Source organism: Schistocerca nitens, chromosome 6 (genome assembly GCF_023898315.1).
Source record: "Schistocerca nitens isolate TAMUIC-IGC-003100 chromosome 6, iqSchNite1.1, whole genome shotgun sequence".
Taxonomy (NCBI): Eukaryota; Metazoa; Arthropoda; class Insecta; order Orthoptera; family Acrididae; genus Schistocerca; species Schistocerca nitens.
The window spans coordinates 710492617-710509102 of NC_064619.1; the positions used below are offsets into that span (position 1 = coordinate 710492617).

Below are 16486 nucleotides of genomic sequence, written 5' to 3' on the forward strand. Positions count from 1 at the left end.
TCTGTAACAGAGGTGCGTTCCAAGTAGACAGCTGTCACTGAGTTTCTTTTGGCGGAAAACCAGAGCATAGCAGATGTTCACAGGTGTCCGCAGAATGTCTTCGGAGACGTGGCAGTGAACAAAAGCACGGTGAAACGCTGGGCGAGACGCCTGTCATCACCACAACAAGTTCGCGCGGACCTGTCCGATATCCTGCGCGCCGGCCGGCGGCAGACAGTTATGACTCCGCCAATGCTGTAACGTGCGGACACTCGCATTCGAGGTGGTCGACGGGTCACAGTCAGAGAACTCACTGTTCGACTGGACGTCTGTCAGTAGTGCTGCCACATCTGTCGGGGTACTCACAGGCGTGTTCTTCTTCACCCACTCGCACCTTCCAATTTCCATCTCTTTGGCCCAATGCGGGAAGCAGTACCTGGATGATGGGGAGGTTGTTGATGCAGTACGACGTTGGCTCCGATGTCGACCAGTAAAGTGATACAGGCTCTCGCAATAATGTGGCGCTGAACGGAGACTATGTTGAAAAATAGAGTTTTGCGTCCAAAAGAGTAGGGAATAATATGGCGTAATGGAACCAGCCTGTTTTCAGAAAAAAATGTCTTGCATTACTTTTTGAACGCCACTCATAATAAAGAATGGCTAGAACTGAGACGTACAGAAGTATTTAATTTCTGAACTGTAAAATATGAATTCGCATGGGTTAGTAAAATTTTCTCGGGCTTCGCGTCAGGTGGTTAGAATCCCACGAGCTTTCGACCGAGCTCTTCTCAGTCATTTTCAAGTGGTAAGACTGACTGCTGTGTCGCCGTGGCCGCGTCGTTATATAGTCGCACTGCTGGCTGTGACGTCACTGGTGCTCTCTTCCTCGCCATATATGGTAATGTTTTCACTCCGCGTACGTCGCGCCCGTTTTAACATCGCGATAGCCGGGTCCGAGACTGCGCTGAGCTGCAAACCCCCTTCCTGGTTGATGGTGTTTTCAGAAGTTTTTATTTCAATAGCTTCTTTTATGACAGTATCCGAAAAACCCTTCATTACGACAGATGTTTCGTCGAATAGAATTCGGTGTCCATTTTGTAAGACGTGTTCTGCCACGGCTGATTTTTCTAGATAACGTACGCGTAAGCACCTCTCGTGTTCCGTCCGGCGTTGCTCCACCGTGCGTACTGTTTGGCCGACGTTGTAACAGCCAAACTGGCATGGTATCTTGTACACTCCAGGCTTTCTAAGCCCTAGATCGTCTTTCACAGGCCTCATGAGCTGACGAATTCTTGTTGGGGGTCTGAACACCGATGAAATGTTATATTTATTCAGGAGCCGGCTAATCTTTCCCGACACTGTACCACAGAAAGGCAAAAACACAAGTTCCTTACTTTCTTCTTCGGTGGTGTTCTCTCCTCTGTTGGTGCGCTTCTTGCGTGTCACACCAGATATAGCTTGTGACACCTGTCCGTTGCTGTACCCCTTTTCCTGGAAGACTTTTCGGAGGTGGCTCAGTTCTAGTGGCAGACTTTCAGCGTCTGAAACGACTTTAGCACGATGGACGAGGGTATTCAGAACGCCACGTTTTTGTGCCGGATGGCATTAATACAATAAGCATGGGCACGACCTTACAGGCTGTGACGTCAGACGGCAACAGTACTCCTTACTGGCCAGCAGAAGCAGCATTCACCGAACCCTACACGGAAAACAGCTCCGGAGCATTCATAGAAAACCGGTTTCTGTCGCACGAGCCAGCATGTACTGTATGTTTACAGAGAATTTTCCCCGTGTCAGAGGGACCTAATTAGCTGGCGTGCGCTGGGCGACCGGCAGGTGGCGGGTGAAAATGACATCCACGCTGCTCGGAGTTTTCCGCTTTCCCGATGCTCAGGACGCACGAGCGCACACGCCGACTCCAGTCGTCTGCGATGTCTCTCTCTCCCCCCTTCCAATCCCTACTCCACCCTTCTACGTCTTCATCCTTCGCTGTTCACCGAGCGTCCCTCCCTCCAGTGCGGGAAGTTGTCCGCCTAAAAACGCGTCCTGCATATTTTTCGGAAACTGGCACCTCATTTCGCCGAAACGGCGCAATCATAGAATCAGCGCACGTCTGTTATCCTTTATAATAGACTGCACTGCCTCCGCTTTCAGGGACAAGGTGCAGTCCTTGCGTCTAGTTATCAAACACACTAGTCAAGACGTGAGCGACTGCAGTACGGCCGAACAAAATCTCTGAGAAAGAGATGGCTTAAGGACACGCAGACGCACGAAGAATGGCACCTCTGTAGACGTGTGCAGTCATAGTCCCCATTAAAAGACACGGCTGAGGTACGACGTGGCAAGTGGTGTACAATGATCAGCCAACTACTTAATAACCGCTATGTCCACCTTGGGGATGGGTAACAGCGACGACGCGTCGTAGGTCCCTGGGGGGAATTGGCTCCACATCTGCACATACAAGTCACCTAATTCCCGTAAATTCCGGGGAAGGGGGGCGAAGAGCTCTGACGACACTATCAGCCACATCACAGACGTGTTCGATCGAGTTCAGATCTGGCGAGTTATCGGGCCAGCACATCAATTGGAACTTGCCACTGTGTTCCTCGAACCACTTCACTACACTCCTGGCCTCGTGACGTGGCGCATTATCTTGCTGAAACATGTCACTGCCGTCAGGTAATATGATCGTCACGAACGAGTGTACTTGGTCTACAACCAGTGTACGGTACTTCTTGCCGTTATGGTGTCTTGCAAGACCCATAGATGCCCACGTGAATGTTCCCCAGAGCATAATGGAGCTGCCGCCAGCTTGTTTCAGTTCCGCAGTACAGTTGTCAAGGAGGTGTTCTCCTGGAAGACAGCGGATTTGGGCACATACATTGGCATGATGAAGAAGTTATCGGGGTTCATCAGACCATGCAACGCTTAGCCATTGCTCCAAAGTCCAATGGCGATGGTCACGTGTCCATTTCAGTAGTAGTTGCCGATGTCGTGGTGTTAACATTGGCACATGCATGCGGCGTCGGCTGCGGAGGCCCATCGTTAGGAGTGTTCGATGCACTGTGTGTTCAGACACACTTGTACTCTGCTCAGCATTAAACTCTGCTGTCAGTTCCGCCACAGCTCGCCACCTGTCCTCTTTTTACCAGTCTGTCCAGCCTACGACGTCAGACATATGTAATGAGGGATGGCAGCCCAACCCTACTACATTCGGACGATGTTGCACCTTGGTTTTCGCCACGCGTTGAAGACACTCACCACAGCACTCCTCGAACGCCCAACATGTCGTGCAGTTTCCGAAATACTCGAGTCGAGTCGAGCCTCTGGGCCATCACAATCTGCTCTCTGTCAAACTCAGATAGAGAAAAATGTAATTATTATGAGGGGCAGTCAGATTAAAACCCACCACAAAGAGACCATGAAATGGCTCCACTCAACAATAATCACCACACGCATTAAGACATTTACCCCACTGTGAGACGAGACGACCAATTCCCATTTCGTACAATGCGCTAGGCACCTGACGGATCCACAACTGCAACCGCTCTTGCACGTCCTCGTCCTACTGAAACCGACGTCCACTCTTGTCTTTCTTGGGTTGCCAAAGATGTGAACATCCCACAGTGATATGTCCGGGCTGTACAGGGCATGTTGCAGTCTTTCCCAGCCAAATCACTGAAACGTTGTCTTCGTCCGATTGGCAGCGTGGGGGCGGGCGTTATCGTGCAACACAACGATTGCTATCGGAGACAGTCATGTGTAGAATCACATCGGTAGGAATCCGGTCGTGCTGCAAGAGTATGCACGCGCCTTCTTGGATCGCCATAATTATTCGCGTGCTCGGCCTGCTCCGCGAACTGGCTACACAGTACACACCTCTCACAGGTGCTGATGGGGTCAGACTTGCCGCGTTTGCCGCCATCTGCTTTGGAATCTCGTACGTCTCATGCTCAACAACAATAGTCCAGTCATTTTTTTAAGGGGTTACGTTCATGAAATTGGTCGAAAATGTCGACTATCAATTTATTTTTATCAGTAGAGGTCATGGACAATAAGTTCCCAAAGTTTCAATGATGAAATCGCATCCAGAGTGCCTGAAATACAATTAAATGCGTGACGCGACTTTCCTGCGACGCCTACTTTTTGAAGCAACACTTCAACATTTGCAGCCTTAGAGGGGTATCAATCCCTACATTCACAAGGAGAGGCTTCCAAATTGTGTAATGAATCTTGTAAAGCCCAATTACAGGTTTCTAGCCGATCCTAAACTTCTAAAAAAGGGTGGTCATGATAAAACACAGAATCGAAATGATTCCCTAATTTCACTCATATGCAAACATTACCCTAAAACCTTATTTTCATGTGCTACAGTTGTCAATGTTGCAACATAATGATGCAGTTCTTGTATCCAATGATGGGAACGTAGGGAGGATGAAGGTATTACAGAGAATGGACTTTAAGATAGGCAATATCATTCAAGACAGCTTGAGAAAGATAGATTTACAGTACCTCTCTGCAGCTGAAAAGAAGAATTGGTAACCGTAAGAAGGCAGAAAACGAGAAACCAGAACAGAAACCTTGAAGTGGAAGAGGACCCTGAGCACAAATATGGGGCGTTCTGAAGAGGTTGCATGAAAAAAAAAAAAAAAAAAAGTTACCCTGAATTTTAAATTGCACATCTGAAAATGATTTTTTTAGGTTTATGTACCTTTTTGCCACAATGCATAAAGGCTAGAATTATGAAATTTTATCCACTTATTTCTATAAGCCGCCAAGAGCAATTTTTGAAATTGTGAGTGTAAGTTGACGTATGGGGCAAAGTGCTTGGAATTTTGCATGAATATTATATTATACTTACAGAATTACAATTTAAAATTATTAAAATTCTCGTATTCGATATATTAAAAAAACCATCATTAGAGAAGGTAATCATAGGAAAGAGACTAAACACAGAAAATTTTGTAGAAATATCCTGAGAAGTTTCTGAGAAAAAGGTACACATATTTTTTTTTAAATAAAAGTTTTAAATTCCATAAAAAGTTAAGTACATGTAGTTCAATGAGCTTAACAGTAAATGTGTTAATTTCTTGTAAATTGTGGTACAAAATGTTACTTCCATCTATTCAAAATTGTGGATTTGGTGCATCTTTTAAACAGAGTTTGTTTTTATGAACGTCCCTCTTAAGATGGTTTTGTAAAGTTTCACTGCTTACGTCTCTCTACAAGTTGGACGGAAAATTATTTCTTGTTTCACTGTTCTTTTCTTGTAACTTCTAACACCCGTGGAGCATTGGCTGTACGACCAGTAATCCGGAACTATGGATTGTTGTTGTCCCATGCTGTGAAAGGCTATCTCGCATTGTGATTTAAATAGACAATATTTCATTACTCGATTCACTTACTGCTTTTTATGTTACGTGTTTGCCGTATTCCCCATACATCCTTTTCCTTAGCTTCATATGGCTGCAACACCTCTTGCAGGTTCGATCTCTGGTGCTGTCACGGTCAGAAGACAGATATTCTGGTAAGACAGTGAAGATGGGAAATCGGTAACAGATAGGGCAGCAAACTCAACTGCTTTATTTTATTTTGTCTTCTGTTTCACTAAGACAAACCACACTAACATCAAGAGCACACACCGCAAATGCATCTATGGCAGTATTACGAGTCGTGTTTAACAACTGCAGATTCAAATCGAGCAACGTATCTGAAATGGTCAGTTGATGCACTACCGCATGCTACTACGTAGCGTTTCACTATTTGAGTACAATGCCGGATAAAGCATTTGCATCATAAATGAAACACGTTCTGCGATCAAGACCGACTGTTAAGCAGGAATAAATACCATCAACAGACACTCTCTATGGGATAGCGGAGAAGTGCTGATTTTAATTTTCAACGCTAGTAGGATTGCTGACGTAGGACCGACCATACTATTTAGGTTCCCAGATATGTTACGACTTGTTACGTAGTAGAAATCAGTACATTCCTGGTAGATTAAAACTGTGTGCCGGACCGAGACTCTCACTCGGGGGCTTTGCCTTTCGCGGGCAAGTGCTCTACCAATTGAGCTACCCAAGCACGACTCACGACCCGTCCTCACAGCTTCAATGCAGAAGAGCTTCTGTGAAGTTTGGAAGGTAGGGGGCGAGGTACTGGCGGAACTGAAGCTGTGAGGACGGGTCGTGAGTCGTGCTTGGGTAGCCCAGTTTTTTTTTTTAAATCTCATTTTGTTCGCTTTTGTCCGTTGCATCTGCTCGGGGCGGACGTCGTAAGACATCCGTTTTAAGTTCTTTGTTGATCGATTAACTCAGCTTTTTTATTACAGAGGGCAGCTAATCCTCTGAACGAACACGCTGAGCTACCGTGCCGGCGCTCAGTTGGTAGAGCACTTACCCGCGAAACGCTAAGGTCCCGAGTTCGAGTCTCGGTCCGGCACACAGTTTTAATCTGTCAGGAAGTTTCATATCGGCGCACATTCCGCTGCAGAGTAAAAATCTCATTCAAGTAAGCAGCAATCTGCGCTGTTTGCTGACGATGTTGTGGCGTCCGGGAAGGTGTCGGCATTAAGTGACTGTACCAGGGTAAAAGATGACTTGCACAAAATTTCTAGTTGGTATGATGAATGGCAGCTAGCTCTAAAAGCAGAAAAATTTAAGTTAATACAGATGAATAGGAAAAACAAACCCAAAATGTTCGAATATGGCATTAGTAGTGTGTTGCTTGACACAGTCACGTCGTTTACATGTCTAGGCGCAACGTGGCACAGCAATATGAAATGGAAAAAGCATGTAAGGATTGTAGTAAGGAAGGTGAATGATCGACTTCGGTTTATTGGGAGAATTTTAGGAAAGTGCGGTTCATCTGTAAAGCAGACCGAACACAGGACACTAATGTGACCCATTATTGAGTACTGCTGGAGTGTTTGGGATCCGCACCAGGTCGGATTAAGGGAAGACGTCGAAGCAATTCGGAGGTGGACTGCTAGCTTTGTTACCGATAGGTTCAAGTGACACGCAAGTATTACGAAAATGCTTCGGAAACTCAAATGGGAATCCCTCGAAGGAAGACGATGCCCTTTCGGCATGGCACCGGTGTTTGAGGCCAACTGCTGAATGATTTTACTGCCGCCAATACACATTTCGTTTAAGGACCATGAAGATGAGACAAGTTAGGGCTGGTACGGAGGATTTTTAGAAAGTCGCTCTTCCGTCGCGAGTGGAATAGGAGAGAAAATGGCTAGCAGTGGTACAACTTCACTTCGCCGTGCAGTGTACGGTGGTTTGCTGAGTGTAGATGTACACTACTGGCCATTAAAAATGCTACACCATGAAGATGACGTGCTACAGATGCGAAATTTAACCGACAGGAACAAGATACTGTGATATGCAAATGATTAGCTTTTCAGAGCATTCACACAAGGTTGGCGCCGGCGGCGACACCTGCAACGTGCTGACATGACGAAAGTTTCCAGCCGGCTTGTCATACACAAACAGCAGTTGAGCGGCACTGCCTCGTCAAATGTTGTTATGATGCCTAGTGTAAGGAGGAGAAATGCGTACCATCACGTTTCCGACTTTGATAAAGGTCGGATTGTAGCCTATCGCGATTGCGGTTTATCGTATCGCGACATTGCTGCTCGCGTTGGTCGACATCCAATGACTGTTAGCAGAATATGGAATCGGTGGATTCAGGAGGGTAATACGGAACGCCGTGCTGGATCCCAACGGCCTCGTATCACTAGCAGTCGAGATGACAGGCATCTTATCCGCATGTCTGTAACGGATCGTGCAGCCACGTCTCGATCCGTTCACACTGGGAAGGTTTGCAAGACACTACCATCTGCACGAACAGTTCGACGACGTTTGCAGCAGCATGGACTATCAGCTCGGAGACCATGGCTGCGGTTACTCTTGACACTGCATCTCAGACAGGAGCGCCTGCGATGCTGTACTCAACGACTAACCTGGGTGCACGAATGGTAAAACGTAATTTTTTTCGGATGGATCCAGATTCTGTTTACAGCATCATGATGGTCGCATCCGTGTTTGGCGACATCGCGGTGAACGCACATTGGAAGCGTGTATTCGTCATCGCCATACTGGCGTATCACCCGGCGTGATGGTATGAGGTGCCATTGGTTACACGTCTCGGTCACCTCTTGTTCACACTGACGGCACTTTGAACAGTGGACGTTACATTTCAGATGTGTTGCGACCCGTGGATCTACCCTTCATTCGATCCCTGCGAAACCCTACATTTCAGCAGGATAATGCACGACTGCATGTTGCAGGTCCTGTACGGTCCTTTCTGGATACAGAAAATGTTCGACTGCTGCCCTGGCCAGCACATTCTCCAGATTTCTCATCAATTGAAAATGTCTGGTCAATGGTGGCCGAGCAACTGACTCGTCACAACTCTTGATGAACTGTGGTATCGTGTTGAAGCTGTATGGGCAGCTGTACCTGTACACGCCATCCAAGCTCTGTTCGACTCAATGGCCAGGCGTATCAAGGCCGTTATTACGGCCAGAGGTTGTTGTTCTGGGTACTGATTTCTCAGGATCTATCTACCGAAATTGCGTGAAAATGATATCACTTGTCAGTTCTAGTATAATATATTTGTCCAATGAATACCGGTCTATCATCTGCATTTCTTCTTGGTGTAGCAATTTTAATGGCCAGTAGTGTAGACAAACTGTACGCCGCCATCTCTCCTTCTATTTTCAACCAAATGATCTCGATAAAAATTCCTTCCACCACCCGGCGTCACAGCTTGCTAGCTCTTGGTCCAGACAGCTGATATTCGTATACCCTTTGAATACTCGGCACGGACGGTGAGCTGGGCTAAGGCAATCGATACAAATTGAAAATACTCGACCGAAACTGACGGTATTCCCGGGCTGCCAACCTTGCCTGACCTCGTTAGCAGGCAGCACAGAGCATGATATGTCATGTGTTTATGTATACGAAAGCAGGCGTGGTGCAAGGAATTGCCACATCAAACAAAACTCAGCACAGCGAATACAAAACAGACTGGCGACTACGGTGCCAGTGTACACTGATCAGACAGAACATTATGAACACCGACATACTATCGACATAATTTCGTCCAGGCGGCAGCAGTGTCAGCTGGCGATGTATTACTGCCGGTCAGACACACGCAAGGTGCATGCAGCGTCAGTGAGCGTGCTGTCCGTGAGTAGAATGTGGAAGGCGCGCGATCTATCTGAGTTTGACCGAGGGCAGATTGTAATGGCCCGGAGGCTCGGCACGAACATTTCGGAAAATTGACGACTTGTCGGGTGGTCGAGGAGTGCTATGGTGAGTGTCTTCGACACGTGGCGAAACCAAGGTGAAACCACATCGAGAGGTCGTGGGGTTGGGCGGCCATCCCGCATTACAGGTGTCGGATGTCGTAGGCTGGGAAGACTGGTAAAACCGGACAGGCGGCGAACTATGGTGGAACTAATATCAAGCTTTAATTCTGGGCAGAGTACAAGTGTGTCTGAACACACTCCTAAGAACCGGCCTCCGCAGCAGACAACCCATGCATGTGGCAGTGTAAACACCACGACATCGGCAACTACGAGTGAAATGGGCACGTCGCCGTCGGCAATCGACGCTGGCGCAGTGGCAGAGCGTTGATTAGTCTGATGAATTCCAATAAATTCTTCATCACGCCGATGGGAGGGCGCCAATCCGTCGTCTTTCACGGGAACAGCTTGTTGGCACCTGTACTGGGGGTCGGAGGCGAGCTGACTCCGGGGAACCTTCACGTGGACATCTATAGGTCCAGGGGAGTTCGTACAAGGCACCATGACAGCCAATGAGTATCGTACACTGGTTGCAGACCACGTGTAACCCTTCATGACGATCATGTTTTCCGATGGCAGTGGCATTTTTCATCAAGATAATGCGGCATGACACAAGGTCAGGTGTGTGGTGGAGTGGTTCGAGGAGTACAGTGGCGAGTTCCAATTGATGTGCAGGCCCCCCAACTCACCAGATCTGAACCCGATCGAACGCATCTGCGATGTGATTGAACGTGGCGTCAGAGGTCATCGCCCTCCCCCCGAAATGTACGGGAATGAGGTGCGTTGTGCGTGCAGAAAGCAACCTACGAAAGCCTCATTGCTTTCATGCCGCGACGCGTCGCCGCTCTTATCCGTAGCAAAGGTGGAGACATCGCCACTAGAAAGGTAGTCGTAATGTTCTGGCGGAATAGTGTACAGTGCACTGCATGTTAATCCAAGACAGGTTCTTGTTGTGGTCTTCAGTACGATGAGTGGTTTGATATGTCTATCTGTGCAAGACTGTCCCTTCTGCAGAAACTGCTGTCTAAACCCATTTCTACCAGTCCACGGTATTTATGCTTTGATCTCCCTCTAAGTTCTTATCACACCACACACACCTGATTTTGTTACCAAATCGACTGCCCGTTAATGCTTCAAGATGTGTCCCGCAGCCCGACTCCTTCTTTTACTCAAATCGGGCCATATAGCTCTGTTCTCACCAAATTCGATTCAGTACTTCTCCCTTGCTTATCTGATCTACCCATGTAATCTTCAGCATTCTTCTTACTACCACATATGAAAAGCCTCTATTGTCTTCTTCTCTGTTCCTTATCTACGTTCCACTTCCGCTAGAGGGTGGTAGCGACCCGAAGGAAGTGATTATCGACTGTACTACTCCCATCTACTTTGAGGATTTGCAGGCCTAATAACGTAAAGAAATTGGACCTATTTACATATTCGCCCAAATATTATACGAGTATTCTTATGGATACAAAATCTACGCTGGTATTGTCACTGATTTTCACTTTATTTTTCGTAAGTCTTCATTTATTGTAAATTGGAAGAATCTGTTATAATGGTTAAGATTTATATAAACATATGTACAAAGTTGTAGTTCATTTTAGCCAGCTGAAAGACATTTAAATTTCTTTTCAAAAATTCTTATGTCCATACGACATTAATATAGCTAGTCTTGTAATGGCAACATTTTTTAGAAGGTTTATTTGAATTTTATATATAGTTCACACATATTAATGTGACAACCGCCTATGTTCGACGTCAGTGAGCAATAACAGACGGTATGTGGCACCACTAGCAGTGGTGGGTATATAAAGAGTGGCAGTGGGTACGCGGCAAACAATGCAGTCCCTGTGGTAGCGCAGAAGCGAAGCGATTTATCTGACAGCCAAAAGGGTACGATAAATCGCTTTCGTGCCATGGGCGGAAGCATTTCCGAAACTGCTAAGTTTGTATACTGTTCGCTTGCCGCCATGCCAAAATGGGGCTATCCAAACCGGCGTCGAGGCAAATGTGGTGCGTCATGGGCCACAGATGACAGGGAGAACGATGGCTACAGTGATGTGTATGGCCGAATGGACGTGCTACTGTAGAATAATTGACGAGATGAACTAAGGTGCTACCAACAGTGTCTCCTCAATGACAGTTCAGCGAAGGTTGCGGCGTACAGTCCTCCACAGCAGACCTGCTTCATGCACCCCTGTTGATTGTTTTTCATCGGCGTCGAAGGCTGGAATTTCGACGCCAGTACCACAATACCGCGACTGGACGTCGACTGAGTGGTGACAGGTGGCTTTATCAGAAGAATCACTTTTTATGCTCCATCGGCGCGAAACATCTGAAACCAAACTCCGTGTAATAACAGTCCGAAGGGTCCAAGACGGAGGAAGGGGCGTTGTGGTGTAGCTAATGTTTCCGTGGCATACCCTGGGTGATTTCGTCATTCTGGAAGACACAGTAGATCAACAAAAGTATGTATCTATACTTGTGGACCTTGTACACTCCTACATGCAGTTTGTTTCTCCTCAGCACGATGGTAACTACCAACAGGACAATGCAACTTGTCACACGGCTCGGAGTGCACATGCGTGGTTCGAAGAGCATCAGGATGATTTTACGATACTCCCCTGGTCACCAAACTATCCGGGTAGAAACCCAGTCGAGAACCTGTGGGACCACCTCTGTCGGGTCTTTCGCGCCATGGAAACCAGGAAATCTCGAGCAGCTGGCCACAGTCGCCATACGAGTAGCTCAACATCCCTGTCGGTACCATCCGGTAGCTCACTGACGGTCTTCCCTACTCTCGCAGCGGTCTGCGGTGCAGAAGGTGGTTAGTCAGGCTTTTGACATGTGCTCACATCATATGCAGGGTGAGTCACTGACTACTGCCACCAATAATAACTCCGAAAGTATGACAGTAGCTGGAAAGTTTGTGGGACAAATGTTGCATGGGACAACGGGGGCCGTAACATGACGTTGGTTTTTTGTTGCTAGGTGGGATCGCTTCAGAGCTATGTAGATCAACTTTTATTTCTTTTTTTTTCTTTTTTTCATTTTGTAATGGGATGCTGTAGTTTGGTACTTATTTTCTGATAGCGGCTATCGAGACGGATCCAGTGATGTGTAACAGTAAGGTCTTTGAAGGTCAACGGAGGTCACAAAGGTGGCATGAACGTCCATTTACAGAAGGTGTTCGAAATGATGACCATTGGTATCAATGCTGTGCTGCAATGATGGATTGAGTGGTATTCCTTATCACTTCGGCACTTATTGAAGTACATGTTCTGACAGTTCCCTCCCGTATATCGTGCAAATAGTAAATATTTGCCGAATACGGCGTATCCATCTAATGCACCATTGACATGTAAACACCATTCGACGGTTTCGCAATACAACTCTAACAGGAACGGTAAGACGAGTATCGTCGAATCAAGCGAATTCGAATGATGTATTCCTTCGAAGAACAAGTCGATATGCTTCTCATTCACGGAGAACGCCAACGAAATTCAGTGAAAGCTAGAGACTTGTACGCTGAAAGATATCCTCAATGTAGTCATCCTGCACGTCGTACATTTAAATATGTATATCATAAATTGAGAAGAACTGGATCTTTAACGCATCGGAAACATATCCGGCAAAGGAAAGTTAGTAAGGAGGATACGGGAATTGTTACTCTTGCCACTGTAGTTCGAGATCCTTACGTTAGTTCGCATCAAACTGCAAGGCAATCTGGCTTGAGCCAGAGTAGTGTTGTTCGTGTTCTGCATCGCCATAAATATCATCCTTACCATATCAGTCTCCACCAAGAAGTAACTGGTACGGATTGTATGCGTCCCATTGAATTGTGCCGATGAGCTCAACTTCAGATTCAGAGGGGTTAAACATTTATTAATTTGATTTTATTTACTGGCGAGGCTACATGCACGAACTATGGAAATGTTAATTTGTATAACATGCATTATTGTGCAACTGAAAATCCATGTTGGCTGCGGCAAGTAGCACACCAAATACCGTGGTCGGTGAATGTGTGGTATGGGATTCTAGTGGACAGAATTCTATGTCGATATTTCGTCGAAGGAAATGTTAATGGTAGGAACTACACCTCATTCCTGCAAGAAACATTGGGTCTGTTATTCGAAGAAATACCTTTAGGAACAAGGAACAGAATGTGGTCTGAACACGATGGCTGTCCGGCACATTTTTCGCTGATGACTAGAAGTGAGTTGCAGACAATTCCCAAACCGTTGGATTGGACGCAGAGGAGATGTGTCGTAGCCGGCTCGTTCGCCAGACTTGACCCCTCTGGATTTTTTCTTGTGGGAATTCGTGAAAGACATTGTTTATCAAGACGTTCCAACTACACCTGAAGATATGCCAGAGAGAATTGTCAGAGCATTTGCTTTGATAAGTGCCGATGTGATAAGGAATACTGCTCAACCCATGATAAGGAGATTGCAGCACTGCATTGATACCAATGGTCATCACTTCGAACACTTTCTGTAAATGGACGTTCATGCCACCTTTGTGACCTTCGTTGACCTTCAAAGACCTTACTGTTACACATCATTTGATTCGTCTCGATAGCCGCTATCAGAAAGTAAGTACCAAACTATAGCATCCCATTTGAAAAAACAAAGTTGACGTTCATATCTCTGAAGCGACCCCACCTAGCAACAAAAAAACCAACGTCATGTTATGGCCCCCGTTGTCCCATGCAACATTTATCCCACAAACTTTTCAGCTCCTATCATACTTCTTGGTGGCAATAGTTAGTGACTCACCCTGTACGTATAAAAAGCTGCGTGTACTCGAAATCTTTTGCAGTTAACAACGCTGGTAGCTTTAAACTTTCGAAGTCGATTTTATTGAATGTTTCGAGTACCCCGAATATGAGGTCCGGACATTGCGCTTCAAATCCTAAAGTATGACAAAAATGGAAGAGATGTGATCTCCATACGAGATGAACCTGCCACTCTCAACGGCGAGGGTCAGAGTCACGTGGGAGTGCGTACAGCAGAAGCTCGCAGGACTCCGGGAGATGACGCGGCGGCCGGCCGGCGACAGGCGGTTGGTTCGCAGCGAGACTGCAGCGGCGCAAGTGTGTCGAGGACGCTGCTGTTCCGTGAAAGTCCTCAATACTGCCAGCTGCTGTCTCTGCTGCCGCCGCCGCGTCGGAAGCGCGCAGCCGGCACCAGACATGGCAGCAGCGGATGCAACGCACGGCGAAACCCCAGGGGGCCGGTTTCGTACATCGCGTTTCGCTAAATCTCGCCGCTGGCGCCTCTCTGCACACACTGCTTGCGATATGGACGCTCGCTGAGATGCTATCTCTTTGGTTATCATCTCTCACGAAAGTCGTTCCGTAGCGGGAACACCATTGTTAAGATAACTTCCCTTGTTGGTGATCTGTTTGGGCATAATGCGTAAGACAGGCACTTCTCTGAATTTTTGATACGCCCTTTCTTCTGTAAAATTACACATTTTTCACATCATTGCCGGCTCATCACCAGATGGAGGCGTTACAGCAACTTTACCTGGACCGTGTGCAACTAGAGGCTGCAGTCGTGATTCTTGTGGAAATAACGAATATTCAGTTACTGGTAAACGTAAATTTATGAAACGAAAAGTTTTTTACTGATATTTCGTGGCACAGGTGCAAAATACTAACGCGAATTCTTTACAGACGAATGGAAAAACTGGTAGAAGCGGACCTCGGGGAAGATCAGTTTGGATTCCGTAGAAATGTTGGAACACGTGAGGCAATACTAACCTTACGACTTATCTTAGAAGAAAGATTAAGAAAAGGCAAACCTACGTTTCTAGCATTTGTAGACTTAGAGAAAGCTTTTGACAACGTTAACTGGAATACTCTCTTTCAAATATTGAAGGTGGCAGGGGTAAAATACAGGGAGCGAAAGGCTATTTACAATTTGTACAGAAACCAGATGGCAGTTATAAGAGTCGAGGGGCATGAAAGGGAAGCAGTGGTTGGGAAAGGAGTGAGACAGGGTTGTAGCCTCTCCCCGATGTTATTCAATCTGTATATTGAGCAAGCAGTAAAGGAAACAAAAGAAAAATTCGGAGTAGGTATTAAAATTCATGGAGAAGAAGTAAAAACATTGAGGTTCGCCGATGACATTGTAATTCTGTCAGAGACAGCAAAGGACTTGGAAGAGCAGTTGAACGGAATGGACAGTGTCTTGAAAGGAGGACATACAGGGTGTTTCAAAAATGACCGGTATATTTGAAACGGCAATAAAAACTAAAGCGATAGAAATACACCGTTTGTTGCAATATGCTTGGGACAACAGTACATTTTCAGGCGGACAAACTTTCGAAATTAGTTACAATTTTCAACAACAGATGGCGCTGCAAGTGATGTGAAAGATATAGAAGACAACGCAGTCTGTGGGTGCGCCATTCTGTACGTCGTCTTTCTGCTGTAAGCGTGTGCTGTTCACAACGTGCAAGTGTGCTGTAGACAACATGGTTTATTCCTTAGAACAGAGGATTTTTCTGGTGTTTGAATTCCACCGTCTAGAACACAGTGTTGTTGCAACAAGACGAAGTTTTCAACGGAGGTTTAATGTAACCAAAGGACCGAAAAGCGATGCAATAAAGGATCTGTTTGAAAAATTTCAACGGACTGGGAACGTGACGGATGAACGTGCTGGAAAGGTAGGGCGACCGCGTACGGCAACCACAGAGGGCAACGCGCAGCTAGTGCAGCAGGTGATCCAACAGCGGCCTCGGGTTTCCGTTCGCCGTGTTGCAGCTGCGGTCCAAATGACGCCAACGTCCACGCATCGTCTCATGCGCCAGAGTTTACACCTCTATCCATACAAAATTCATACGCGGCAACCCCTCAGCGCCGCTACCATTGCTGCACGAGAGACATTCGCTAACGATATAGTGCACAGGATTGATGACGGCGATATGCATGTGGGCAGCATTTGGTTTACTCACGAAGCTTATTTTTACCTGGACGGCTTCGTCAATAAACAGAACTGGCGCATATGGGGAACCGAAAAGCCCCATGTTGCAGTCCCATCGTCCCTGCATCCTCAAAAAGTACTGGTCTGGGCCGCCATGTCTTCCAAAGGAATCATTGGCCCATTTTTCAGATCCGAAACGATTACTGCATCACGCTATCTGGACATTCTTCGTGAATTTGTGGTGGTACAAACTGCC

General features: G+C 46.6%; 1 protein-coding gene across 1 annotated transcript in view; it reads right to left on the minus strand.

Moving 5' to 3' along the window:
- Positions 1–16486, minus strand: part of LOC126263583 (hillarin) — a 594299-nt gene that overhangs the window by 223747 nt on the left and 354066 nt on the right. The window lies entirely within an intron of this gene.